Raw genomic sequence first — 22,354 nt, forward strand, 5'->3', positions numbered from 1 at the left:
CGTAACACTTAGGAGATCACTACGTAAATGATCGACTCACATGACAGTTATGGGTCTCTGGCTGCAGATGACGGGGAGCTTTAAAGGCGCTGTAAATTATTTTGAAAGTAAAAGCAAAGCCGGGCGGGTGCAGGGAGTAAGCATGCCATTAACATTCTCTCTATTAGGATATACACACACTACACATTTCATTTAGTTGACATTTGTGTGGGCTTCTACAATTAAGGAAATATGAGGCTTTCCACCACACTTCGCAAAACCATGCTTGTACACTGCAGGAGCTATTTGACGGCTTGAAAACAAGGTTTAAAATGGTTAATTGGAACAGTGAGGGTTTTATTGGGGAGCTGTCTTTTGTTGCATGCTTTCCCAACCCTCTGACCCACAGGCATACACCTGGTATTGGGTCAGGTTACAACCAGGCTCCATGGCTTGCAGGTCAAGACCTACTTCTTCACAGACCCCTAATCCCTTGCATGGCAACATATTTGACTGAAAGGTTGACTCTACACACCCCCAGACTTCATACTTGAAAAAGTACAGCACTATCTCTTTTGCTTGCCTGCCCCTTTTCCTGTCTTTTCTCCCACTACCTCCACATAGTGATGATTTAACACTTAAATGTTGTTGAAGGGGTTTTGTGGAGCATTAACCTGGTGTGATTTATGAGCTTACTTAATTATGAGAGCATTTTTTTCTTTACACCAGTTTATGTATGTGTGAGACTGTGTGTGTGTGTGTGCGTTTGTATTATATCTATTACAGATATAAGCCTTAATTCTTCAACATCAAGGATTAACATTTTGACATTTTCACTGTGTCATATCAGATTTTTTAATTGAGCTCTGAAAGTTTGTAAAGCAGAAATTCTTTATTTTTTCATTTTTATTCAGGGAAATACTGGAATATGATGCAGTATTTTCTGGGCATCAGGAGAGGTGAATGAAAGGCTACCGAGCTGAAGCATTATGTGAAAATGCACTCTTACCACGTCACTACTTTGACCTGAGGGTGAATACTAATTACACTACAGATTATTCTCCCAGGCAATGCAATGATAAGCACACCAGGGGGAGCAGTTATACTGTTATTTTGATCCCGAATCAGAGAGAAGAAGAGCTTGGACTTCTCATCTTAGATGATTTCACAAGCAATAGAATAGATATTTCTTGCATGATTACATAAATAAGCACAATTCTACTGGAGACCTGCTTCACAGTCTACACAATTGCCCTGCCTCAAGTGGCCCCCGCTGCTCCCGTTTCAGAGGATTTCAGAGCATAATCCTGCCTGACTCCTGAGCAGCATGCTCGTTCATACGCTCTCCTGGCTTGTGCTGTTATTAAATTGTGCTCTGTCTCTATGGGTACACTGAAAAATGATGAACAATTGAAAAAAACTACATCTCTCCAGGATGCAGTTTACTGTAGGGAAGTTTGTTTTTCCTTCTGTTAATCTTTGTTAATTCTGCTCCCTTGTGGACAGTAATTATTAAGCTGCCATTGATGACAGGCTTTTTCTACAACAGATTTAGTGTCAGCTAACAACAGTGTTTTTAGTGTTTTTATACTCCATTTTCAAACTATTTTATGAGCTGGTGTGCACACATAGATTATTGCAGTCACATTAGTCAGCAGTTCCACACTGCATGTCAAAGAAAAAAAACTTATTTAAAAAAATCACTAAGCTGCTCTATGTTCATTTTCCTGCTTTGGCCTTCACTCGTCTATATGCTGGGCTGATATGTTTCTGTGTTTGACAAGAACATCAACCACAGTGACAACAAAACACAACTTTCCTGGCAGGTCGTCATTACAGTGTCTTCATGTACAGTGTTGTAGAAATGGATAAGTGTCATGTAATCTGAAATATTTTACTTTACCGTATACGGTATGTTAACATTCTATATTACTGAAATGGCTTTGTTTTTGCCACTTTGACATATTTTCAGTACTGTCTGATACATAGGTACACAGGAAAAAAATGATGCAAAAGTGAGAAAGAAACATTCCTTGCAACTGGTCATATCACTTATTTGCATTGGGTCAGGGTGCTGTTTAATTCTAATTTTTCTATTGTATTCTGTGGCTCTTAAAATTTTGTTCAAAGTTATTTTAAAAACGGAAATCACAGACTTTACCAGGTTCGTGTGTTTGTGCAACAACTTGTATGTGTGTGTGTTTGTGTGCGCGAGCGCGTGCACGCGTGTTCCGGGTGTAAGGGGGTAGGGAGGGCTCCTATCTCCTCATTTTTCAAGATCAGGTAAATGGCTCTATTACCACACTTCTTTAAGTTGGTTATTGCTCCATATAACTGACATACGGCACAGCCTCCATTTTTGTCCCAGACAGTTATGGGGCTGTGGTGATCATGTGAGGAATTTCTCTGGTGCCCTTGGTTTTATAGGATGTGTGTCTTACATCTCTGATAAATACACCCATTTGAGCAAAGTATCTGAGAATGCTAGCAGCCTATGTCGCTTTATCCTGTTCCTTTTAGCAAGCAATATAACAGCCTCTCAGAGATCTCAATGCAAGTGTTTTAGGACATGACAACAATGCTACCAATGCTTTATCTGATTCAGCTATCAAGGGAATAGCATTTGCAACATCACTTTTAAGGCAGAAATGCTGAAAGGCTGTTACAATCCAGAGACACTCTGGCCCTTTTTAATAGTGATTGCTGAACTCTGACTCTCAAGAGCCCTCTCCTCACCCCTGACTTCCTGTCTTAACTCCTCTGCTGCAAGTCTCATTGCCATTCCTATGGTCTTGGCCTTTCTCTTCCTGCGGGAATTACCCCGAGTTGTGCTGCAGTGAAACAACTGTTTATTAAGTTTCCACTCTGTTAATTTTCCACTTTGTTGTGCTTCTCTAAACCTCTGACGCTCAAGCTTAACATGTCAGTCTCCCCCACCCCCCCACCCCCGCAGACTCAATGACATGAAATACAGTCATGGTTTTAAGAAGTCCTGCTATAGTCCTGCATATGTTAATGTGATTATGAATACATATTTTTCGAATAACCTTGTATCTGACCTGGTTGTTTTTGAAATATAAATCAGTTTGAGTTTTTTTTTCTCTGTCATGTTCTTTGTCTGTTTCATGTGCTGGATGTGGTTTTGCTTGACTACATGCAATTCAGCTGAGGAGGTGGGAACATGGGCCTCATTTCCAGCATTTTTCTCAACTAAAAGAAGAAAAGAAAATATGTAAAACTTGTTTTACATATAGCCTAAGATCAATCCAGTAAATGTAGTTTTGCATAAACATTGGTAATGTAACATTTAACGCTGGCAACATAGATTACTACAGATACCATCCTGCAGTGTCACTGTGTAAATTCAACCAAAGCAAATTTAGCTTCAGTTACACAGTTTGATGCCAACTGATGTTAATTCAGAGTTCAGTTCTGATTTTAAAGATCCTTGTTCCAAACATATTCGCATAAATTTATTTTTGATTGGGAGCTTTCTTAAGTACAAATCAAAGTGTGTTAAAGATTTTTCAAAATCTTTCAATTTAGTAAAGAAACAAAGATTAAGTGAAAAGACTGGAGTGAACCATAATTTTACTTTAATTGCTAATGCAGAATTAATTTGTGTTTAGGTTGATTTTTTTTTCTTTTTAAGTTTATTGTTACCACACATGCAAGGTCCACACATACATACACACAAAAGGGGGAAAAAAATCAAAATAAAAAAACCCTATGATTTAAAAAAAAAAAGCCTGTGAACATTTCTAAAGATGGAGGTGGGGCACAGAGCCATTTACACTTCTTATTTAAGACTTCTTTATTCCCAAATGTTAAATACTAATGATTGGCCCCCATTTTGAGCTCAACCCCCACTGGAGGCCTGTTCAGGATCTCCACTGAGGCATTTGTGTGTCTACCCTGCCTCTTTCTTCTACTCTTAGCCACACAGGCTCAACTTCACAGGACAGTCGGCAGCCCGTGGACAGCAGATGAAAAACTAAGGCAGCATATCCTGTGCCTGTTAAGTCCTCAACTAATTAGCAAAAATGGTGTCCTTTCTTTTCTTTTTAAGCATTTAGTCTCGGGGGGTGGCAGAGAGCGAGAGAGAATGAGACCGAGAGGAGGAGATGGAGAAAGGGGGTGTAGTGAGTGAGACAGAAAGAAGAGATGGGGTAGTGCTGAGAGCGAGACTGGAGCGAGGGAGTGACTGAGAGGGAGGAGAGGCATCTGAGCTCTCAGCTGGGCTGTTTTGAAAACACACTGTTGAAAGCCCTCAGTTAATTCATGGCTTTTGTTTTTAGACCTTTTGTGTTTGCCAGTTTGACCATATAACATCATACATCTGGTCTATAGATTTTTGGGGGTTTTCTCGCTCAGGGACCCATAGAGTCCCCCCTGGGCTCAAATTCGAGTAGTCGTGTAACATAAAAGCACCTCAAGTGTGGGCTGGGGGAGAGATGCAGAGAGCCAGAAGTGGGGATAGATTGCCGGTATGCATTTGAAACATGAAGAGATATGTGAAAGAAAAAAAAAAATCACTATACTGGGCTTCACTGGGTGAAATTTTGTTTGACAGTTTAAAAAATCATTTAGATCTTTTGTTCAAGTAAGAGTAGTAGTAAACATTCAACTTTAACATATACTCATACAGTCCTATAGGAGAATTAAAATGTCTCATTAGCACTTTCCATGTCAACATTTAAGTGACTACCCCCATTAGGGCCTATAAAGCCAGTCAATACAAATATACTGTATTTCCTTATTGTATGCTGATTGAGTCATGATCTCAGATTGCTTATGCAAAATGAATGGGCTGTTTGTCCTGACATCACATCGTTTAACAGTTCTGTTTCAATGAACATCTCATTAACCCCAATGTCAATCTTTGGCTAAAATGTAGAGCTGCACCAATAGACCAGTAGGAAACTGGCCATGGAGCAGAATCGACCGGCTTTCAGCATACTTGGTTTGGACCGGAGACCTGCCAGTCGGTCTTCCATATCTCTGATTCCATGCCGGTCCATTTTTTGCATGTTCCACACGTTATACGCACAGCAGTGCAGGCCGTAACGTCACAGCCAGACACTAACAAGTTCTTCACCGTGAGTAAAGAAGACACAAAGCTCATAAGTCATGATACACGTGCTGCCAAGTTAACTGTGGCGGACTAATGCAAAAACATTCAGAAACCCAATCAGACGCACACCAGCATCCAGCTGAATATGCCCAGTTTGAAGAAGCTAGCAACGGAAAAGCAGCTGAAGCTAAAGCTAGCTAGAGCTCAGTGTCAGACACAAGCCTGTCTTTCCTTGGTATGAGCAGTGAAGACCAAAGTATTTACAAGGAAAATTATGTTTTGCTATATTTAGATGTATATCAAATGCATTTAAGAAAAGTTGATTTTTGTTTGTGTATGCTGTCAATTATAGTTCTTAGAAAGAAAATTGGAATTAGCAAAAATCAGTATTGGCCAGTCATGCTTCCAAAAAAATCGGATATCAGTGTCGGCTCAGAAAGTTACATGCAGTGCACGTCCACTAAAATGATCATTAGAATAATTTTAAGGAATGTTGCATTTCCTTAAAGCATTTTAAGCAAATTGTCACAACAAACAAGAGTTCTCATTTAAAAAAAAATGGTTGTTTTTAATCTTTTTAGTAAATGTTCAATCAATCTTAAATAATTTCCATGAACTTATTCTCATGAATTCTCACGAGCCCCATCATGTTACATTTGCTAATTCATATACCTTGGACTTCCTCGCCACAGACCACTGTTTTTGCATTTAAGAACTTAAATGTTATTAAACTGTCTATCAGGGTTAGACTGAAATATTTCTAATTCGCAATTAATCATGGTGTTAAAATTTGCAATGTAGATTCAAATGCAGACACAGACTTATAGATATAATAAATGAGGTGGACTTATTGCCAACTGCAGTAGGGAAATGGAGGTGGAATAACAGGGGAGGTAGCTAGCTGAGGCAGAGGGCATGTGGACAGTGAAGAATGGCAGGACCAGCTGGATGGGGTGAATGAATAAGCAGGTAGGTAGACAGACGTATGAGTGATGATCTTGGAGGACAAGGAAAAGACAGAACTTAGCTTACTGTAACAACAAAAAACTATGTACTAGAGCGCTAAAAAAAAACAGTTGCATACAACAAGCAGAGTGATCTGACAAGAAGCAGAAGAGCTGGGGTTTATATAGATGGGAGGTAGATGAGCTGATTATAGAGTCAGGAGCCAGGATCATGAAGAAGGTAGACCATGCCCACTCCATCCTGCACAGACAAACACACAAAAAAAACTGCCTGTGACTTCTCAATGCTTAAAATGCATCTTGAGGAGAGAGGAGGCTTGCTGGAGAAGCTGTGAGTGAGAATTCACAGGTTTATTCTTTGTGGAAGTCTCTTTCAGCAGCCATGATGTATAACAGAGGCATGGCCTAGTGCTGGAATATACAAACATAGCAGGAACAGGGCTTGACAATAAGATGTATTAATTGCTTAAGATGAGTGATCAAATATTCTGCTTTTCAGGCCAGTCAGAACTATAAACATAAACTTAACTCTTAAACACAGAGAGGGTGTCTGCCTCTTATAGTGAGACTGGAAGATGGGTCCACAGGAGAGGAGCATTTTCACTGAAAGCTCTGGCTCCCATTCTGCTATGGAGACTGGAAAAAAAACAAGTAACCCTGCATCCTGGTAACACAGTTACAATAGGGCCTGGCCATCAATGGCTTTGTACAACAGGAGAAGAATTACAAATTTTATCACTTTATTTTACTGTGAGCCATCGCAGAGAAGCCAATATGGGAGAAACATGATCTTTTGTACTGATGTACTGTCCTTATGCTGCCGTGCGTAGTTAGGCAACTGCAGAGACTCTGTGTAGTCATTGTGCAGGCCAAGAAATAGTCCAGCATGTAACCGATCATGAAACCAAAATGTCACTTTTTTACATGTGTGTGTTTGTATGGTGTGAACAAAGAAGCAATGCTACTTTGTATGGATTCATAAAGTCAACAATTGACAGCAGCTAAGCTGAAAACGTTGGATTATTCCTGAACTGGAAAAAAAATTACACCTTCCTAAAAAATGTTAGCAAGCTCTTCAGAATAAATAACCACTGTGATCAAAGGAAAATGGCATTGCATTGGTGAGGTTCTGTTGCTACAGTATCAGAGTAAGAAGGAATATGATTGAATAACCGCCACTGATCGCATTCATTTGAAAGGCTTGTTGCACAGAGAAACACTGCACAGCAGTTAATAACACTTTACGGTAGATTCTCACAACTCTTACAAATGATTTTATTCTTTGTGATGATTGCAAATCTACCAGGAACCTGTCCTATTATATATTTATATTTGATAGGTCAATTCATTGTTTTGCCCAAGCCCTCGCACCCCTGCTGTGTTATTCACTGATATTTTAAGACATTGATTCAAATATATTTTACAGTTTATGGGATGGAGAATGCTGATGGGAATTTGACAACTCAGAGCAGCTGCATGATGATGAAAAAATGGTGTACATGATGAGTATATCCATTAGCATTTAATTTCACTGAGCAACTGATGTTGGGTGTTTGTGTTCGTTTGCTTTTTCAGGCACAGTAGCATAGTATTAGCATAGCATAGTATTCAGTGCCAACTCTGTTATATCAGCGCTTTCAGAAGATTTTGAGTTCCATGATTATGATTAGGATGTTGACATGAAAAATACTTAGAAACATGAAACTAGTGATCACAGCAGCTCCCACATAACATGGATATGGCATAATAAGAATGCAACTAAAGGTTGAAAGAAGGCAAGAAATCACAAGTGTTCGCTATGTAACAGTACTTAGCAGGATGTTGCAGTGCCATACTGCCACAGCATAATTCTGATATTTCAAAAATGATCAAAAACCCTTTTGTATTTAATGAATACTGTTTCATCAAAAGTATTGAGTTTCACAAATCTTTTTGCAAGCCATTTAATCGAGCGTAAAAGGTTTTGAATCGCATTTTCAACGATATTGCTTAATTCTTACCATAGGGTTTATGCTGTATTGTGCTTAAAATGCAACCATAAGTTAATATAGGTTACATAAGTTTTTTAATATTTTTACTCACTTCCTTGTACTCTGTTTTGTCCATCCTGTTTTTTCTATTATATTTTTCGATATAAAAGACCTTCTCAGGGCATAGCACAAAAAATTCTGGACCCTGTGCTTAAGCACCAAATCCACAGCTATTTATTCTGTGGGCCTTCTTCACGTGAGGCTCCTGTATATCCAGTCCTCTTTCACACCCAGTCCAACATCCCTGGATCTTCACCTGGTCAGAACATTTTCAGCCCAACTCAGAATACAACAAATGCAATTGCTGAAGGGACACAGCAGCGTGTTATTACTTTTTCCCCTTTGACAGGGAGCACAACTCTAAACATTATTTATGTCAGTAATGAAAAAGGTTTGCAAGATTTTTAGCAAAATTACTAAAATAACTCATAACACTTGCACACTAATAATCATTTACAGTAAACTTACCCGGAAACTGTGACTGTACACATATGACTGTGTGTCTGTCTCATTGTGTGAATGCATATAGATTGTTTTTAGCGAATATAAATCTTTTTTTAGTTTGGCTGAAAGTACTGAAACTGAGTCTGAAAGTTGATTTTAGAAGAATAAAATTAACATTTCATACTGAGTGAAAGAGTTTGAAACTGCAAATCTGTGCTGCTGTGTTCACTTGATCTAAATTAGACCAATAGCTATAGTTGACTGAATAATCTGGTTAGGTGGATGTGCATTTCTTTTTTCTTTTAAATAAGTAGTGGTTTGTAGATTCTGATACAGGAGTATGCTGTAACTTCAGAGGCTATGGTTTAGTCTTCACATTGCCCAGAGCAGAGTATATAAGGGTCAAGGGATTACACCCAATAAATCAATATGAAATATCATAAGAGAACAAAAAGGCATTTGAAAAATGGTGTCTGCATTTGCATGGTCCATGTACTGTATAGATTTGCACACGAGCCATATGTGCACATGCACACATGAGGATGTGGAGATACAAAAAGATCACTACCCCACCCCCTCCCCAACAATGTGAGGCATGGAAAGAAGAAACCCCAAACATGCTCTTGGGTTATAAATTAGGAGTTGTCAGTATTACAATGTATATTAATAGTCACACCTCTTTTTAATGAGTTTGGCATTGGCAGCTGAGAGGAAATACAAGTCATCATAGCACAGCTCATGCACACCCCGATGAACGAACCTATAATAAATCTTGTGAGAGCAGGACTCACCATAAATATGTATCACATAAGGCATCTGTTTTACATTCTGCATATAAATCAGCTGGAGTGCTGAATAGCAATGAATCAGACGCTCGACGCTTGATTTGATAACAAATCGACTCTGAACTTGGGAGGGGAGAATTTAAAGGCTTCAACAAAAGTGGGGACTGGTGGGGTCAGTTAAGACTTGTGAGACTTTGACAAGCTTCTCCTCAAGCAGATAATGCTGCATTTTTCTTCCTAGGTCAGGTGTGGGACTAATCTCCTTTGAGTTATCTTTTCCGTGGACTGCCTTCTCTTTCACATGTCACAGATGATGATATTACTTGCACCTGAACTGGTCAGAGTGTAAGGATGAGGTGTGGTGACGCTGCGAAGCAGACAGTCATATATTTCTAGTGATTTTGCTGTCATAATGCTGTAGTGTTGATATAGAATGAAAGGCTTATGTTTGCATTGAAAGCTGATTATTCTGTTGAAATGCAAACAAGGAATTCTGACTCTTGTATTCATGTTAAATTTAAAATCCTGCTCGAGAATTTTGATTGATTTTATCTCAGTGCAGTGCATCTATAAAGTGTGCCATTTATTCTGTAGGTAATGTGATGTGAAAGCCCTACATTCTCACTTCACTGACATATTTGATCACTTTATCTCTGAGCATGTCTGGTGTACAAGCTCCAGTTTAGGTACATGCCTGGTACATACATGTAAGTAGGTAGGCACACAGTACATGCCTACAGATCGTGTCAGAGAAGACGTTACAACCTTTACCACATTCTCAACATGACAAGATCATTGAAATGCTCTTGTTGATTTTGGCTTCTGTGGGAATATATTTTTCACCCCAGTGTTGTAATCATCACTGGGACAAGGTCATTGAGTGATCAAAAATATATGAAAAGTAAAGTAATTTTTAACCTTTTGTGACTTAGCTACTGGTCAGTTACACACAGCTGTAGAGAAAGTGAACATAAGTTGTCAGTTTTAAGTTGGATTTAGGAGAATACTTAATTCTTAAGCCCTACTGATACTGGAGTTTTAAGCTGATATTAGTATAAATTCTTGAGATATCTGAAAAGATGTATTTTTACAAATATAAACACATAACATTAACAAATATTTTTATTAATTTGATTTTTGTTCTTAAGAGCAACTGTATGTACTGAACAGGGTATTTTACAGTAGCAAAATAAACAATGTTATTATAAACTTGTGTTATCTGACAGATTTTTAATATATAGTTGTAGGTTGTTGCAGTCTTGTTACTTATCATCAGATTTATACACTGATACAATATATCTGTAAAAAGCTAATATCAGCTCATTTATTGGTTAAACTCTGCCTAAATTATGTTAGAGTTACAGTATGCATTAAGTGCACATGCAAGCAAGATTGTGTGTATATGCAGCATATTCGGAAGAAATAATGCACCCAAACTTCATTCTGACAAAACATTTAAAAAAGGTCAGGCGGATGCATACAGCCAGGGGCATGGAGGGCATCAGGGTGGGGGAGACTGTAAAACATACTTAACAATGATGCTGGCTGAATCACACAAGGAAGACATAACCATCAACAGAACAGCCAAATGGGGAGCCCTCTCCACAAACATACAAATTATCTTGTGATAGCAGCTGGGGTCTAACATCTGCCTGGGAAATCAAATACCCAGGGAGCAGATGTTCGTACAACCAATGGCGTTATTTTCTGTACTTCAAATTGCCCTTGACTGTAAGGGCAGCATTTAAAAATAAGGTGTGTTGTTTGTCTAACCTGACCAGGACCAAATTGTGCTAGACACTACCTCAGTTTACCAAACGGAAGAAAAATGCGTCGCAGTGTAAGTGGTGATAGTTCAAGAGCTGTGGAAAATGCAATTGTATGACGCCATGGTTCAGATTAGATGTTACCCTCAAACACAAAGTATGGACAGCTGATATATCAACTCATCAACAAGTCGAGCCTCCCAGAGGACTGTGATGTGGTATCTCTAAAGACAGGATGCCAGGAGGAACGTTATAGGCAAAGGAATCAGAAGCCAATGCAAGCTATCTAGAGAGCTTACTCCTCAGCGTGTTCTTATCCCCTGTTGTTAAGAGCAAGCAGATGGTTTTCACCGAAATTCAACAATTTTTCCCTGCTCCAGGGGTTTGAAAACGATTGGGAGTCGATGTCTTTTGATATAGAATAAGACAACCTACTTGCTTATTTGCTGGCTCAGACACCTGCAAGATGCAGACCCAGTTCAGTTTTATTTTATATTGTATTGCATTTTAGAGTTAGAGACAAATAGATGTAATAGTAGTACAGATAATGTATGCAGTTTTAAGGGAGTCATTCCCCATTTTGGGGAAGCAAGTAACCTTTGGAGCAGTATAGCCAAAAATGTATTCTAGTAGTAGAGTATTCTATTTGAGATACTTTTCTCTTTGAGTGTAGAATTTTTATCCCAGTGGATTAGAGTGGAGCAAACATCAACAGACCTTTTTACTACTTTACAGTGCCACCATGTAACAAAGATGATACTATTAAACAATTCGGTGCAGAGAGTTTAAATGTAATTTAAATTGATTTTGCAATAGAAAATAGCTTTCATTCAAAAACAGGGCAGGAGCAAACATCAGATTTCTGTTGAAGCTTGAGATCGTCATGACAAACAAGGAGGATTGAAGAAGAGGCTGGCTCTGAAAATATTTCTTGCAGCTTGATTCACACCTGCACACCCTCTGTGGCAGCATGTTCTGCAAGGGTCGTCTGTTGCACGGCGGGAGTATTTGGGGATGATTAATTGCTCTGTCTTGTCAATGGTGTGCTCAAAACAGCGGGATCCTCTGCATATGTAAATACAAGCAGTCTCAGCACAGCAATCTAGAACAGGATTAACACAGGTATGCTTCAAATTTCAGACCTATTCACCAATCTTTTCTATTATCGCTGACATCCAACCTATGTTGGAGAAACAGAACATCCCTTCCCTTTCTTTTGATCCAGGTACATATATCTTCTTGCAACACACTTCTTACAAACAAAATGAAAGATACAACAGATTTATCTTACAAAGAAGGAGCTATTGTTAGAGTTTTACATGAGCCATTACTGTTGGGAGATATCAAATAAATAAATATATATTTCAGGGCTGACAAGTAGTGATTTAGATTTTATATTTGCTGCTCAGGATTTTTTGAGAAACACCCACTTGTAACGTGAATATAATGCAAAAACTTGTACAGACATTGACTGTTCCTTCCTCTCAGCTAGAACAGACTAATACAGTGGTTCACAACCTTTTAGGCCTGGCAGCCCCATCAGATGAGCTCAAGTACCTCTCCATCAAGAGAAGTCACATTCCAAATATGTTCATTTGAACTGATTTTGCTGTGAATGATATTTGCCTGTACACTCTCCATTTGGACTTTTCTGTTCGTTTCCTTACTAGTTTTGAAGTTGGTTGCAGATGTCTCCCATGGCAGATGGTAACTGCAGAAGAGGTGGTACCTGTACCCCCAGGTCGAGAATCACTCTTTTAATTTTCTATATTCAGAAACTTGTTTGACTGAACTGAAGATCTTAAGACCATGAAAATACAACATTTAAGCTGTATTGTATTGAACGAAAATAGATGAATGACTGCTTTCTTGTTTGGGCAGCAATTGGTCTTTGCTTCTGATTTTCAAACATAATAATTAAGTAATAAACACATACATTATTATTATGCAAATATAATAGTGTAATGATGTTCTTGAAACATCATTATAAACCAAAATCAGTTTCCGAATAACATTTTCAAAACAATTACTTAATGCTGTTTCAGAGTCATGCTTTATATTCTACCTGCCTATATTAAAAACTTGTTGACAAATAGTTTTGAGAAACAGCAACTAGAAGCTCACACCAGCCTTTAAATCAGCTGGTTCATTACACTAGTTGGACTTAGTCAGTTCCAGGCAAAGACAGTGGCACTCCAGCCCCAGTCTTACAGCAGTATGCTGCAGCATGTACATGTGCATGTGTACGTGCAGTGTGTCAGAGGAGTAATTTGTTGTTTTGGTGCTATTAGAAAGTAAAAGAGAGAGAGAGAAATCAGCACAAAATAAGCCAGGGATAAAAGGTTTCAGGCCATTTTTGAAAATTAAGACTCTAACAAGGTCCTAAGCGCCTAGCTAGACAACCATTTTCCTTGATATGTTTCATCCCGTAATGCCATTGGCTATTACCTGTGAACTCGCTGCCTGTTGGCAGGTAAGGAATTTATTGGTGCTCCGTTATTAGGGGATGGCAAGAAATAAGTGCAAATTGCTAAGGTTTTCTGAGGATGTTACGACCTCCTCCTAGATTATGCCTTTTGACAGGTTTGTCATCCCTGTGCACTGATGTGCTCTATAGAGTGCTCTGATATCATTAGCTTCATTGCTCCTAATGTGTCTGCTCCCCACAGCAGGAGGACAGGTCATATATTGTGCACAGGGGACAAAAGCCAAAAGCGAGAGATTACTGAATGAACATTTGCTCACTAGGAAAAGACGAAAAATGTGCTGTTTGAGAATGAAACATATTTTGAACTCAAAACAATTGTGTTGCCTGTTAAGATAACAGTTGGTCAGCTAAGATGAAAATTTAGATAATAAAATATTAAGCACAGTGCTATGAAATAGACTACAATTTTTATTACAGGTTATGTAAGAGCAGACGGGTAAGCTCATATCTCTCTTAAAGGATTAACAACCGCCCTGCAAAGTAAAGTGTGTCTTTTGGAGAGGGCATCAAGGTCAGGCAGCAACAATAACAGGAGTGGTGGGATGTGAAGGACACCTGTGACTTTTACATTATGAATCTGTGGAGCATGGACAACTAGTTCTATATAATGCAGGCGCATAGTGGAAGACGCGAGGTGTTGGACAGTATATTGAGATTGTTCCAGACAATGCAGTGGTACATAACAATTTTGATGGGGTTACACACACTACTGAAATGCCAGCATGGACTCAGCTATGTCAGCCCTGTTTACTAATGGTTAGAACTGTAAACGGTACAAAAATTGCCAACATAAACCGTCATGTTCTGAACAGAAAAATTGTAGACTTACAAGAAGTCATTTTTGCATTTTGTGACATAAAACAGTAAACTACTCGGTCCAGAACAGCATGATGGGCTGTCAGCCTTTTGTTTATGCACATATTGTAGGAAAAAAAATAAACCTGAAGCATAAATAAAGGCCTTAGGTTGTGGTTTCGCCTGTGGGACCCAGACAGATGCAGCTGAATGAGACACAGTTGAAACACAAGCCTGCACAGAGCAGTGAAACAACAACCAACACTGATCATCCCTTAAATCATCAGTGTACAATCCAATTGCCAATCTGTACAATTTTACTGCATAGCTAATGAATCTTTAGGCTTTAGTTGATTCTGTATTTTATGATTGTTGAGGTAGGGCTTGTTTTCACTTAATTCGTAAGAAGGTATGTCATCTTCGTGCCAGTTTCGAGAACAGGTGTGCTGCAACTTCAGACACCTCTCTGTGTCTGCTTGTTTTAGGTAAGATTTTTCATGTCAATTTGCATTTTTTTTTTTTCACATTGCAGTGAAAATCAAAAAAGCCCAGTAACACTGGATGTTGAAAACTGGCTCATTTTCCAGTTTTGCAGTGGTGCTTTTCAAATTAATGACAGTTTCCACATCAATTCTGCCATCTTTCCTTTAGACCACTTGCTGTACAGAGGATATAAATGTGAGGACTGTTAAGTTTTCAGTGAATCCCCCAAATGTTATAGCACAAATATCTAAAGTGACCTCATTTTGGTGTGTGATTAAACGTGAATTAAACTTATAAAAGGGAATTGTTTGTAACTTTTGAAATGTTACATAATTACGGTATGTTGACACTGGATTATTGTTCCTCTGCACCTTATTGACAAGAAGGAGTTTCTTTCTTAGTTGTAACTGGACTGGACTTTCCTCCTAACCCATGAGAAAACTGTTCGTCTTTGCAGGATACAGCTTTCACAGCAGATTTGTTTGGACACAATTGAAGTCCACCCACACTGTACCTGTTTTATCCTACAAATAATATTTTATAATTCTGCACCACATTGCCCGAAGTTGTGTTTGAATCTGTAGTCACAAAAGCTGAAGAGTTGTTGTTTTGCTCTGAGCTTGTTTTTGCACCTGGACTGTTTACGTAAAACCAAGGGAGAGTCTGAATTATCAGAAATATACCCATCAGTATGCTTTATTCGTTAACGTTGGTGTTCAGGATGCAGCTCTGGTAGGCAAGCACTTAAAAACACATTTTTCACATTTTGAAGAGTCACTTTGTCTAAAACCAACAAGGTTTTTATAACCCTCTGTTCAACAATGCTGATATTTTGTTGGCATCTACTTTGTTTTGTTTCCTCTGATCTTACAGTCAATCTACAGGTAGTCTGTCGGAAAGGCAGGAATCAGCTGAGGCTAGGAGAAAAAGCTGCTGAAATCTGGTGTGGGGAATTAAATCAATTGAGGAAATTCCTATTTTTCTGGGACCAGTGAGAGTTAGAGGGCAGAGAAAAGTTGTATATTTTAGTTAGGATGGAGAGGGTAGTTAAAACAAGTGAATATTGCTGAAAGAGCGCCGCTCACATTCAGACACAGACAAAAGGTGGAAATGAAATAACTTCCTTTCATCAGGAAAACACAGCAGCTCTTGACAGAATAATAGCAGTTGAGTAGATGGAGAAGGTCTTGCAGTACTAGCTCTAAAACACAGGAAACTATTGTGTTGCCTGCATGCCTTATTAAAAGTGAACAGACACGCTCCCCAAACAAAATCCAAGCTTCTGTGCAAACAATTTTTATAATCTGCAGTATTTTATAGCATGTTAAAGGTTGTTCTTTTAAATGTAATTGTGTTGAGAGCCTGAACATATATGATTCTTGTTGTGGTTGGGATGGTACCAATAACTGAATCTATTGAAAGTGTGAGAATGGGATGTAGTGGCGATGTGAACAATACAGTTTATTTCAGTGTTTTGTTCAAGTTTTGTATGTGTTCAGGAAGGTCCAAGATTTTTTTTAAAAAAACAGAATCATGCACATCTTAGAGAGGTAAAATTCTTTTCAAAGTCAGTTTCAGAGTCAACAACAGTTTGTTTTTACAGCGCAGTGACAGTTTGTGAAGTCAAATTCAGAGCAGTAATGTCCATGATGTGCATGATTCAACTCACTGAGTCAACTAAGTTAAGTTGAAATATGTTCAAAGAAACAATTAAAGGTGTTCTTACTTTAAGTCTGTTAAACGTAAAGTTTGGTAATGATTAGATTTAAGTGAGCCAAACATCTCACAAGAAAATAAAGTTTACAGTAGATGGGGTCTTTCAGCTGGTCTTCCAGCCCACAACCTTTTTCAGTCTCACTGCTCTCATCACTGAAGTTTTTGGCTGCAGCAGGCAGTTATTTTAAAAAGTTTTAAAAACTCACTGTACAGCCTGCATACCAAAGGCAGACAGACCCAGGCAGCAAGTAGTTGGTGAACATAGCACCACAGTGAGAGTGATATTGTACTTAAAATAATGAAGTGGCCAACAACACGACTCTAAATGAATGATAATGTTTCTCTGAATTTGCTGAATATGTAAATAAGCACCTGTTCAATTGTTTGCCATATCAAGCTACTGCTATGCTAATATGTGGTAAATCATGATGAATTCTAAACTGTCAGTCCTGTTTATTGTCAACTTTTTTGGTTCATGACTGGTTTGAGGGAAGTGTTTCTTTGTTATACAACTGGAATATGACCTTTGAATCCACATTGTCAAAATTGCAGTAGGGCTTACAGATGCTTCTTTTTTTGGGTGCTTGAAGTAGACACTTTTGCTGCTTCAGTTAAATACATGTTGTGAATCTTTCATAGATACTAATTTGTAGGTTGCTCATGACAGAGTACATTAAAAGACCTCCACTTGGTTCCTTGACCTCTATAGTATTTATAAGCTATGTCCAATCAACCAAATGATTCTTCTCATCTCATGCAATATGGTAATGGTGTCTTTGTGTGTGAGTATGAATGTGAATGTGTGTATTCAGGAGCAGGGTCAATATATTATATCCGGGTAGTAAAAGTTAATTACCATATGTTTGTGACTCCTGTACGATGATGTACTTGATGTTTATAATTTGGATTATTAAAATGTCTCCACTCAATTACTTACTCTGCTCTCTGTCCAGATCAAGACTTGACCTATTGTTTTCTCCAGTGAAAACAGTGAGCTTGAATTTGCCTTGATAAAAAATGTGTCAGCATATGCTGGGATTCCCCCCCCAAACCACAACCCCAACCATTAAGGGCATACTTTAAATGGTGACACAAATAAATATTATTTCTTTCGTACCTGACAATAACGTGTGTCTGGGATATATTTTTTTCCACCCAAAGAATGCCTCAGTGAATTTACCCAGGAGGCTGAGAACCATTGATGTAGACAATGTTATCACTTTGTACAAAAAAAAGTTTAGATAAAAAGTCAAAGAGCACATGCTTTGTAATCATTTGTGTTACTTTGTAATTGTTTCAGTCTAAACACTACTTGCTCTTTTTTTTGGACTTGGCAAGGAATAGTAATTGCAGATAATCGTAATCGTCACTGATGTTGATACTTGACCTGTGCAGGTTATCATGGCTGTATACCTGGTTTCCCTCTTCCCCTGAATCAATTGTCTGTTAATCTCTTGCTCTAGTTTCAATTGTGAGAAAATGTAGCCACTGCAAGGGTAGTCCTTTAATGGCTTGACCCCGAGTGGCTTTTTCTCATACAGACAAAAGAGCAGTAAGGAAATCAGCGAGAGGCCTAGTAAATGTTCAGAACTCTTTGATGCAGAGGCCTGGAAAGATCTATTTCTGCAATGTTTTAAATATAAATTCAAAGTTTTTCATAGACAAACAACCTCCAAAAGATTTAGTAATGGATGATTATTTAATTTTAGCAAGGCCCGTGGAAAATGTCTTGTTTGATAAGTCAAACAATTTAAAAAAAAACATTCACCCTACTTGTTAAAAAACACTAATGTATATTGATATTAAGTGTACATTTCAGTCAGCATAAGGGACTTTTGGTGTTACTAAAAATAGTCTTTGATTTACTAAAGTTGAAGTGGAATAAATAAAATATTAAATTAAATTAGTTTATTATAATATTTCAAAAGCTGTTGTCTGTCTGTCTGTCTGTCTGTTTCTTTCCATGTTTATTACACAGAGAGTAGATGAGTGATAGGGCTCGGCCTCTAACTTCCAGTGAAGAGAAATCTTAATGCTTCAGCATACTAAGACATTTTGGACAATGCTATGCTTCCAACTTTTCCAACTCCCAACAGTTTGGGGAAGGCCCTTTTCTATTCTAGCATGATTGCTCCATTGTACACAGCAAAGACCATAAAGACATGGTTGGATGAGTTTGGTGTGGAAGAACTTGAGTGGCCCACACAGAGCCCTGACCTCAACCCTACTGAACACCTTTGGGATGAAATGGAAACTGTGAACCAGGCCTTTTCATCCAACATTAGTGTCTGACCTCAAAATGCTCTAGTGCATGAATGGGCAAAAATTCCCATAGAAACACTCCAAAATCTGGCGGAAAGCCTCCTGAGAAGAGTGGAAAACTGCAAAGAAGAGACTAACCTCACAGTAATGTCAATGTATTTAGAATGTGATGTCACTGAAGTCCCTGTTGGTGTAATGGTCAAGTAACATCACTTGAGTCATGTCAATTTAAGTTTTAGTGAGGAGTGAGTACTTGTGGAGTTTGGGCCACAAAGTCAAGGTACCTCTGCCTGTGTTGTTTCAGTTTTGATCATTGTTTATTTTTCTCCTCCATATCACTCATCTTTACTGTAGTACAGCGCCCCTTGAAATATAATTGTTTTTGGTCCATTTTGCTAGTTTGTCTTATATCAGCAGAAAAACTATTGGCCCAGATTTCATGAAACTTGCTGGAAGAGTGTAGCATAGGTCACCCCATGAATTTTTGGAGTCGCTCCGAATCAAGGGGTGGAAACACAAATTATGAGTGAGGAGGATTCAATATAAGGTTCTTGTAGTTGGGTTAGGTATTCAGAGAGGCAGGAAACAGAACATATTTTTTTCCACAAATCAAAAAAAAAGTTATTTGCCAGATTTATCTTGTTTTATGAGAATGGAGGATTACGACTTCAATGGCTGCACCACATCTACAGTGGAACAGTGGCAATCTCACAAAGGCTCCAGTTAATCTCAGATAAACTAGTGTGAAGAGGAATCATTGCCACTGTCACAGGTGGATGTGTTGTAGTAGTTTTTCAATTTGGGCAAATGATTATGTGATTGGTGATGCTAGTGTTGCAATTCAGTCGTGTTGCATATTGGTGCAGGCCTAATGGACTACTAAAATCCTTATAATTAGCATTTACATTTGGGATAAGTCCTGTGTAATAGCTCCTGTTGATGCACTGGTGTCCACACTAGACTTCTCTTTATCAGCGCAGATGTTTGTGCTGATTGTTTTAAGGGCCTTCATTTGAGGGTTGGTTTAATTTTTTTCTGTTCGCCCTTGAGATGGAGAAGAGGTCTTACCTTTTTTCTTATTTTTTTAAACATTTATATCCAGTCCAGTCAACCTTCTGCTTTAGTCATGGTATCAGTCATTATTTGAACTACGCTGAAAATCTGTGTTTCAGATTAGACGATGAAATGGTGTACAAGGGCAGCTATTGCTTTTATAAAAGTAATAGGGACACATTAACTGGTCAAAAAGTCACTGACATTGACATAAGCTCTTGTAATGAACCTGAATGTGAAACTGCAAAATATTATCAATCTCCGCTTCACATGTTATTTTTGTTCCATGGTATGTGTTGAAGGCTTTGATGTGTTGTACTCTAAATGATTCCTCAAAGGCACATAATTAGCCCTCAAAGAGACCTTTGGCTCAATGAACCGCTGCCATAACCGATTGACATCATGGCTGCATTGCTGATGTTTTACCTTCATACTTCATCTGGGCTGTCTATTTCTTTAGACCTGAGGGTGAATGAAGAGGTAGTGTTTTAGTCCGCTTACCTTGACATAAATTAAATGGACATTTTCTCTTTCGTTTTCATTTTAAACACACAGATATCTGAGTTAATGAATTGTTTTGATGTTTGTGAAGGACGAATTATGCATTGGTTGATGTGCTTCACCCTGAGGGGAGATGTTTTTCACCACTTAGTTACTATTTGCAGTCCTGCCATTAGTTATTTATTGTTAATAGGGTATCTGCTATCACTCAGGCCTCCAGGAATTTGACGAGACATCATGTCATTTGTGGCTGCATACGTTTGTGACAATGAGGCCATAGCCTTTAAACTTAACATGAACTACCTTTACAGTATCATTGAAACAATATCAACAGTGCCTAATCTGGATATTTACCAATATATATATATAAATGTTTTTTGAAAGCTAATGTAGGATTTTCCTAAATGTCAAAGGAAAGCATAGAGACATAAAATGGATGGATAAATTGCCATCGTTATCAGACTTGAATGAGTGTTTAGTATCTGGATTTACCCTTCCCCACTCATCCTTTTTTTGTCTGCTCTCACTGAGACAAATCCCTATGCCTAGCCCACTGCTTTTATTAAATTCTCCTCAATAAAAAAGCTCAGACAGGATTTATTAGGTACTCAGCACAGACGTTTAGTATTTCCCTCTGTTATTAACTGAAAATCAATAGATAGCAAAGAAAATGGAAGTCATACAAGTGTTGTCGCCTTTATATTATGTCGGCTGTCGGGTTAGATTCATGACGGGGCTCCAGCGTCTGCAAGGTGGATTTTCTGCTTACATTGCAAGACCTAAAGTGGAAGTTATTCATTAGAGCAAGCCAGCGGTCAGATACATTTCCAGGCCCTTTCACACATCTGTCTTGGTAAGACTCGAACAGAGTGAGAAAGGATGCTGATATACCCTGATAGAGATGTCAGACACAACACACAGCTTGCTGGATTTATGATTATTTTGTTCTGAAGACCTTTTTTAACACCATCATGGAGCCTGTACCCTTGGAATGTAAACTGGAATAGCATTACGTTTAACCTTGTTCCCACTCTAATATACGTCATTCATTATTTCATCATACAATTTATTTTCTTAACTTCTGCACTTGTCAGCTGCAACATGCAACCAGGCACGACAACAGTGCTTTTACCTTATGGCTTCAGTCTTAAGGTTTAACAAATCAGCACTGTGTACTAATTTGACATTCTCACACAAAATCAGAACACTATAAATGGAAATGATCCCTACAAAAGCATCACACTCATCTCATCTCACATCTCTGGAAAAACCTTGATAGATTTAGCGAAGCTTATTCTGCACTGTCAAAGGTTTGGACTACTGCACGCACTCAAGTCCAAAGGGGTATAGTATTTACTCCATATGCCATAAAATAACAGTCATTCACTAAGCCTGCATGCCATGGCTCGACTGCAAAGCAATTCCATCATGAGGAAAAGTGGCTTTGTCCACATATTAGTCTTTTCTTTCACAAAAGGCTAAAAAAATGTGGGAATAAAGAGCTTACCCACCTCACTAATTTAATTACTCTTAGGACCTCCATGACAGTAATGTAAATATTCCATCATGAGGACCCAAGATACACAGAGTAATTACTTAAGGCTTTCCTTCACATCTCTCAAGACTTTTTTTTTTTATTACCCAAAAGCTTTTTAACATTAGCACTTTCTTCCTGACAAATTAAATGAAATTTCATTACTCTAGCCATCCTAATGGCATGAAACTATCAGCTGTTGTGTGCCTGGTCTCTCTTCCCCGGCTGCCCCGGCAGATTAATCAAATAGTCAGCCTCAGAGTCAAACTGAAAGAAGCATCGATCTGCAAGTCTTGTGTTTGTCTGCGGCTCGTTCATGCTGCTGATCTGACCCTTGAGTGAAAGTCTTCTATATCGATCTCCATATGTTAAACATGTACAGTCCATCACAAAACAATTATTCAGTGCAAAGGCAAATGTCTACTTGTTCTTTCTCTGTAGTTAGAAAATACACTTAGGTAGCATGTTTAACATTTCAC

At 38.4% G+C, this 22,354-nt stretch overlaps 1 long non-coding RNA gene across 1 annotated transcript in view; it reads left to right on the forward strand.

The window, feature by feature from the left end:
* The window catches only part of LOC124062146, a 142,827-nt gene that overhangs the window by 85,472 nt on the left and 35,001 nt on the right, over window positions 1-22,354 (forward strand). The gene's annotated exons all lie outside the window — the stretch shown is intronic.

This window comes from Scatophagus argus, chromosome 7, assembly GCF_020382885.2.
Source record: "Scatophagus argus isolate fScaArg1 chromosome 7, fScaArg1.pri, whole genome shotgun sequence".
In the NCBI taxonomy this organism is placed as follows: Eukaryota; Metazoa; Chordata; class Actinopteri; family Scatophagidae; genus Scatophagus; species Scatophagus argus.